The sequence below is a fragment of the Panthera onca genome, chromosome E1, assembly GCF_046562875.1.
Source record: "Panthera onca isolate mPanOnc1 chromosome E1, mPanOnc1 haplotype 2, whole genome shotgun sequence".
In the NCBI taxonomy this organism is placed as follows: domain Eukaryota; kingdom Metazoa; phylum Chordata; class Mammalia; order Carnivora; family Felidae; genus Panthera; species Panthera onca.
Genome location: NC_138352.1, coordinates 29,362,065 through 29,370,360, shown reverse-complemented (window position 1 = coordinate 29,370,360; position 8,296 = coordinate 29,362,065).

Below are 8,296 nucleotides of genomic sequence, written 5' to 3'. Positions count from 1 at the left end.
GCACGCCGGGGACCCGCGGCCTCGAGGTCGACCAGCACACCGCGGACCGGCGACTCCGCGCTCGAGGTCGACCAGCACACCGCGGACTGGGAGACCGGGAACCGGGGACCGGGGACTCGAGGTCGACCACGCCGGGGGCCGGGGGCCGGGGGCCGGGGGCCGGGGGCCGGGGGCCGCGACCCCGCGGCCCCGCGGCCCCGGGGCTCGGTGCTCGAGGTCGACCAGCACGCCGGGGACCGGCGCTTGAGGTTGAATGGCACGCCGGGGACAGAGGACCCCGAGGCTCGGCGCTCGAGGTCGACCAGCACGCCGGGGGCCGAGGGCCCCGAGGCTCGGCGCTCGAGGTCGACCAGCGCACCGCGGACCGGGGGACCGGGGGACCGGGGGACCGGGGGACCGGGGGACCGGGGGACCGGGGGACCTGGGACTCGGGGCCGACCAGCACGCCGGGGGCCGAGGACCCCGAGGCTCGGCGCTCGAGGTCGACCAGCACGCCGGGGACCCGCGGCCTCGAGGTCGACCAGCACACCGCGGACTGGGAGACCGGGGACCGGGGACTCGAGGTCGACCACGCCGGGGGCCGGGGGCCGGGGACCGCGACCCCGCGGCCCCGGGGCTCGGTGCTCGAGGTCGACCAGCACGCCGGGGACCGGGGACGCTGGGATCTACGGATCTGAGACCCGAGGTCGACCGGCACACCGCGGACCGGCGACCCGGCGACTCGGGGCTCGAGATCGACCGGCACGCCGGGGGCCGGGGACACGATCACTTGAGCCCCGAGTCCCGACCCCTTAGCCCCGGGGCCGACCGGCACACCGGCGACCCGAACCCCGGTTGCCTGAGTGCCCGGGACTCGAGGAGACCCGAGTTCTACCAGCACGGCCAAGCCCCATGACCTGGGGATCCGTTGAGCTGGTCCCCGAGGTTGACCAGCACGCCGGACTTCGCCACGGCCGTCTACCCCAAAGTTTAGGAAACCAGTGGATCGCTAGCGACTCTGGGCCCGGTGAGGTCGTCCACCCGAGTCCCCGGGTTCGATGACGAGCGTTGACCCGCTGCCCCCCCCCCCCCCCCCCCCCCCGGTGCGACCGCCCTGGCCCACGCCTGTCCTTTCTTCCCGTGATTTTTTTTTTTTTTTTTTTTTTCCTCCCACCTCCACTCCTGTCGCCGCTTCCCCTGATCGGATCGGCCCCGCCTTCGTTTGCATTACTATCCTTGACACCCGTTTCTTTCGTTGTAGCACTGGTGGGGGCTGCGTGACGGCGAGACGACGACCATCCACAAACGGTGTCTGGTGGCAGGAAGGAGGGTCTCGGTTAGGCGTCCATTCGATCCACAAAGCCCTCTTGGTGCGCCCTCCGTTCCATGTCCCCCTCCCCCCACCCCAGCCGGGAAACGCTACTGACCCAGGTGGCTGGGGACGAGACTGTGCGCCGGCGAGGCAGGTGCTGCGTCCCGGCCGCTCTGCTGCGATCCGCCCGTAGTCGTCACACACGGACTCCCTCACTCCACCACCGTGGTGCCCGGACGCCCCCTGCCTGTTGGTCGCTTTTATACTACCCAAAGAGGTCGACGGGGTGGGCGGTGGGGCTTGAGGAAGCTGTCTGGGAGTACATGGATGGAAATAGGAACAGTTGTAGTTAGAAGGAATGGGAAGGGGTGGGGTGTGTGCGCGGGGGCGGGGGGGGGGGGGTGTGTGTGGGTGGGTGTCTTCACGCGCGCACGGGAGGGGCGGAGGGGCAGAGAATAGGATCTCAAGGTCATTTTGGAAATACCAACCTGTGTTATTCTCCAAGCACCTTCAACAGAAGTATTTGGTGTAAAAGACGACCACAGAGGGACAACTCAAAACACCACCCCTGCGGCTCAGGGGCCCTCAGACAGACAGGGAGGGTCAGGACCGGTAGGACAGCAGAAGTGCTCCCCCACCCCGACTTAGATTTGAGGCTCTGCCAGACTCAGGCGGTGCTAGTCGCCCACTCTCTTGCCGTCGAGAAGGAATTCCTGTTCTCCTGTGGGGTCATGTAGTTCGGGGAACTTCCCAAGCCGCTCAGCTCACAAGAACACCTACGCCCAGTGTCATGGACTCCCTCCCTCACACTCGCCATCCCCCTCTGAAGCCCAGAAGGGAAAGAAAAAGAAAACATCGACTGCCTGCCTGCCCGCCCGCCCGCATTTACTATTCTAGGTGTTTCCTCACCTATTAACACTGGAAACACAACTCGCATGCCAAAATTCCCATCCTTGTAAAAGCGAACAGTTCAGGGGCACCTGGGTGCCTCACTCGGTAAGGTGTCCCAGTCTCGCCTCAGGTCATGATCTCGGGGTTCTTGAATTTCAGCCCCCACATCTGGCTCTGTGCTGACACCTTGGAGCCTGCCTGGTGATCCATTCTCTCCCTCCCTACCCCCTCTCTCTCCCACTCACTCAACTGGAATGAATGCATACGTAATAAGTAAACAAATGTACAGGTGTGTGTACACTTCAGCGGGCTATCTTAGGCTACTACTCACAAAGCTATGGGACCATCACTGTTCATTCCAAACTATTTCCATCACCTCAAAGAGAAAGAAACCCCACGCCCCCCTCTTCCTCACCCCCCCCCCCCAAGTACCTTAGACACTGACTCTTGGTAGCCCTGCAATGTTTCCAAACATTGGTGCTCCCCAACCTCCCCCCCCCCCCCCCCCCCCCGTCAAAGAACTCCCCTAATTCAGGCACTTCCGGGTTGTTCCAACACCTGGAACGGGGGGGGGGGGGGGGGGGAGGGGAGACTGGTGTGTTGGGAGAGTGCGGGGGGGGGGGGGGCGGCACGGGACACAGAAGCACTCTGCCCCCCCCCTTCCCTTTGCCTCTCTTCCATGTGGGGTTTCCTGAGGTGTATCCTTTGACGCCATCACTCATCTATGAGAAATGAGAAAAAGAGGACCGAACGTGGCTAGATCGTTTTCGATAGCCCGATACGCATACCCACACGCACGCCGAAAGAAATGAAAATTACAATCCGCTGGAAGGTCAAACAATGGCAGAGTGGTGCAATGAATGACGCTACACTCACACGATACAAGAGAATGCAGCTGTTACAGATTATGTTGGCAGAGAGGTTTTGGTAGCACGGGAATCCGCTTGTGGTGTTCCGATACTTCATGACAAGCGGTGGGAAACCTTCTACGTAGGGTGAGCTCTCTTGTATCCGAAGACACCAAATCATCATTTCAAAGGCTACGGGTGGTGAAATCGCTCTGGCTTGCAACTTCTTACCCCCTATGTTGTTCTCCATGATTGCATTTCAGCTTCCTCCCTTATCCGAGCCAACGACCCTGCCTGGTTTTTATGTATGTATTTCTGTTTTTAAAGAGATAAGTACGACATTGGATCCTAAACGGAGGCAGAGCTTTGGCTACTGGTCTCAGAAACGATGATTGTCTTTATTTGTATGGATCCGCCTAACTTTTGCCTCTCACGCCTTTCCTCTCGCTGCAGAACATCTTAAGATGAAGGGAGCCCGCTCAGGTGGGACCACCGCTTGTGGAAAAAGTCATCGGGGCAAAATAGTGAAAGCAGCGTCGATAAAGAATAGGTTACGGGTTAGACACATATTCCCGTTTGATCCCCACCCCCCATCGATCAATCACTTACTCCCCTTTGATACCATGTTTTGTTTATTCCTGTATTTGTGGATGGGTTTTCAAAGATTTTACTGTAAGCGCGCGCTACACCCAGCGTGGGACTCGAACTCGCAACCCACGAGATACAGTGGCACGATCCACCACCTGAGCCCACCAGGTACCCTGATGCCACGTTTTCTTTCTTTGCCTCCCTGCCGGCCTGCCTCTCTGCCTGCCTCCCGGCCGGCCTGCCTGCCTGCCTCCCTCCCTCCCTCCCTGCCGGCCTGCCGGCCTGCCTGCCTGCCTGCCTGCCTGCCTGCCTGCCTGCCTGCCTCCCTCCCTCCCTCCCTCCCTCCCTCCCTCCCTCCCTGCCGGCCTGCCTCCCTCCCGGCCGGCCTGCCTCCCTCCCGGCCTGCCTGCCTCCCTCCCGGCCTGCCTGCCTGCCTGCCTGCCTGCCTGCCTGCCTGCCTCCCTCCCTCCCTGCCGGCCTGCCTGCCTGCCTGCCTGCCTCCCTCCCTCCCTGCCGGCCTGCCTGCCTGCCTGCCTGCCTCCCTCCCTGCCTGCCTCCCTCCCTCCCTCCCTCCCTCCCTCCCTCCCTCCCTCCCTCCCTGCCTCCCGGCCTGCCTGCCTCCCTCCCCGCCGGGCCGGCCGGCCGGCCTGCCTCCCTGCCTGCCTGCCTGCCTGCCTCCCTCCCTCCCTGCCTCCGGCCTGCCTGCCTCCCTCCCGGCCGGCCGGTCTGCCTGCCTCCCGGCCTGCCTCCCTCCCGGCCTGCCTGCCTGCCTCTCTGCCTGCCGGCCGGCCTGCCTGCCTCCCTCCCGGCCGGCCTGCCTCCCTCCCTCTCTGCCGGCCTGCCTGCCTCCCTCCCTCCCTGCCGGCCTGCCTCCCTCCCTCCCTCCCTGCCGGCCTGCCTGCCTGCCTCCCTGCCGGCCACCCTGCCTGCCTGCCGGCCTGCCGGCCTGCCTGCCTGCCTGCCTGCCTGCCTGCCGGCCTGCCTCCCTGCCTCCCTCCCTGCTTGCCGGCCTGCCTGCCGGCCTGCCTGCCTGCCTGCCGGCCTGCCTGCCTGCCTGCCGGCCTGCCGGCCTGCCTGCCTCCCTCCCTCCCTCCCTGCCTGCCTTCCTGCCTGCCTGCCTGCCTGCCTGCCTGCCTGCCTGCCTGCCTGCCTGCCTGCCTGCCGGCCTCCCTCCCTGCTTGCCGGCCTGCCTGCCGGCCTGCCTGCCTGCCAGCCTGCCTCCCTCCCTGCTTGCCGGCCTGCCTGCCTGCCTGCCGGCCTGCCTGCCTGCCTGCCTGCCTGCCTGCCTGCCTGCCTGCCGGCCTGCCTCCCTCCCTCCCTCCCTCCCTCCCTCCCTCCCTGCCTGCCTGCCTGCCTGCCGGCCTCCCTCCCTGCTTGCCGGCCTCCCTGCCGGCCTGCCTGCCTGCCGGCCTGCCTCCCTCCCTCCCTCCCTCCCTCCCTCCCTCCCTGCCTGCCTGCCTGCCTGCCGGCCTCCCTCCCTGCTTGCCGGCCTCCCTGCCGGCCTGCCTGCCTGCCTGCCGGCCTGCCTCCCTCCCTGCTTGCCGGCCTGCCTGCCTGCCGGCCGGCCTGCCTGCCTGCCTGCCTGCCGGCCTGCCTCCCTCCCTCCCTCCCTCCCTCCCTCCCTGCCTGCCTGCCTGCCTGCCTGCCTGCCTGCCTGCCTCCCTCCCTGCCTGCCGGCCTGCCTCCCTCCCTGCTTGCCGGCCCGCCGGCCCGCCGGCCGGCCGGCCTGCCTGCCTGCCTGCCTGCCAGTCTGCTTGCCTCCCTGTCTCCCTGCCGTCCTGCCTCACCTCCCTCCCTGCCTCTACGTCCAACTGAAACATGAAGTCTGTGAGGTGGGAGCTGTAGCCATCCGGTTCTTCCTATATCCTGATCACAGACCATAGAACGATCTTTGCCATAGATTCGTGTTTTCAATAAATCATCTGTTCGATGGCTATCGATAAAGGAAATTGTCAACTTTTAACGGCTGTGGACCCTGCTCCTGGGCTCCCAGGGAAGCTAGGCTTTAACATTTACCAAGCTCCAAATGACCCTGCCAAACCCCAAAGCGTGTGCTCTGTTTCTGTCCTGAGCACACGTTGCATGTCCGCTTCATTTAAATAAACAACAACGACAAAAATGGATCAAAGGGGTCACTTGGCTGGCTGGCTCGCTCAGCTAGGTCAGGGGAGCGGGTGACTCTTCATTGCCAGGCTGTGAGTTTGGGCCTTATGTTGGGTGAGAAGAGGACATAAAAACAAAACCAATCCATCAGTCAGTCAGTCAGTCAGTTGAGAATTAAAAAGGAGCCTTCCAAACATACAGATGAGAAAATGGAAGAAAACCTCCCTGGATCCCCAAAGATTAAAGTCATACAGCTTTGCACATACTGAAAACAGAAAGTAAACCCTGTAAAAATTTTCTGCCGTGTCTTTCGTCATTATACCTCGTAACAACAACAACAACAACGACAACAACAACAACGACAACAACAACTCCTCCTCCTCCTCCTCCTCCTCCTCCTCCTCCTCCTCCTCCTCTTCCTCCTTCATCCATTCTATTTAAGAATTCCCAACACTGACAACTCTTATAAAGACCATCCAAGCACGGGACACAGAACTGCATTAGACCACATTCTTATGGCTACCTGGCAGACATTAGAACTTCCGGCCTTCGTGGTGACACCCCGAGCTCACTGGTGAGCTCTGCTTCCGAGTATTCCCGTGAAGCACACCACAAGCTCAGTCCGTGTTCACGGGACCACACTTAACAGATCGGGAACAGAACAGAACACACACCATACGGTGTTCACAGCAGCTGACGGAAGGGCAGGGGAAATACAAGTACCTCACACATCCAACTAACGGGGTTCTCTGAGAACAAAACTCTCTTTACGTCTTCCAACGTCTTCCAACGGGTGTGGATGTCCTTTGGATGCAGAAAACATTCGCATGTCATTTGCTATCGTTGCTCTCGGCACGCTCTTGCACCGAGCTCAAGGGACTGAGAGATGCATCTCACCAGGTTAAAAAAATCTATCCATCGTGTGCCACCGCCACGGAGTCTCTGCACGCACTCTCTCCTTTTCTCACTCACACTAGCCTTTCGTACTTCGGCACCACTGTCGGTCGAACACGAGGATCAGAAAACACAAGGTTTCAGAACTTCTAACAGCCTTCTGGTTACATAGCACACCCTTGCATTCATAGCATTGATACGACTCCGCGAAATAAAGGGTAGCGGATACAAACGGGACACCCACCGTCAAAGTCACAGCCTGTATGGTGTGAAGACGAATTCAAGAGTGAGAAAGCACGTAGGCGGAAATATTCCTTCCTATGGCAGAATATTTACAGCACTGCTTTCAATGAAGTGCTTCTCCCGTAAACATTTGAAATGAGATGAACGGCACAGATTCAATGAAGGCTTCATACTGTACTTGTGCATAGGAAGGGAGACAAGTGTCACAAACTAAAAACGAAAGCAAAAAGACCAAACGCTGTGACACCATGATCTCCAAAAAGGAGGTTTTCCCGGGGGTGGGGAAATAATGTGGTGGGGTTCCAATTAAAACAAGGAAAAAAGAATGTACTTCTAATGAATGGTTTCCATAGTGAACACGCACAAAGAATTCACTTGACGAGTCCAGGGATACAATATTACAGGAGAAATCCTTTGATGTCCATTGTAGCCTGTGTGTGTGTGTGTGTGTGTGTGTGTGTGTGTGTGTGTGTGTGAGAGAGAGAGAGAGAGAGAGAGAGAGAGAGAGAGAGAGAGAGAACGAGAACCAATCAGGCAAACAGCAGTTCGCTTTCAAACACCTGATATTTCAACACTTCATGTAACAAAACTTCTAAAATTCATTTAGCTTTGCCTCTCTTTCTAAAGAAAAATGTCAAAAATAGTGGTGAATATACCCCACGCTGAACGTACTGATTCTGAAAACTCTCAGTATGGATGGGTTTTATAATACACTTAACCATGGGTGGGGTGCATGGGTGGCTTCGTCAGTTAAGTGTGTGACTGCGGCTCAGGTCATGATCTTACGGTTTGTGGGTTCGAGCCCTGCACCGGGCTCTGTGCGGACAGCCTGGAGCCTGCTTCGGATTCTGTCTCCCTCTCTCTCTGCTCCTTCCCCTTCCCGCTCTGTCTCTCTCGGTATCTCAAAAATAAATAAATGTTTAAAAAAAAAAAAAGAAAGAAAGAAAGAAAATGAAAGAGAGAGAGAGAGAGAGAAGAGAAGAAAAAAAGAAATACACTTACCATGTGTTTAGAAAAATTTGAATTCCTACCAGTCTATACCTACCCCGCTGTATAAATTCCCCAGCTGGAAGATTTAGAATCCGTGCTTGAGCCAAAGCCTGCAGGAAAACCGCTGCCTGACTCTGCATTTGATGGGGGTCCCCAACCGATGGCCGCACCTGATTTAGAACCACTATCGGAGTTCTTTCCAGAACCAGGGACCTGAGGAGGTTCCTCAACACATGACACATAGAAGTACCCTACGACCCAGCACTTTCACGACTAGGTACTTAGCCAAAGGATACAGGTCTGCTGTTTCCAAGGGGCACACGCACCCCAGTGTGCATAGCAGCACTATCGGCGGTAGGCAAAGTATGGAAAGGGGCCAAATGTCCATCGATGGATGAATGGATACAGAAGAGGTGGTATCCATCTACAACGGAGCAGTGCTCGGCCA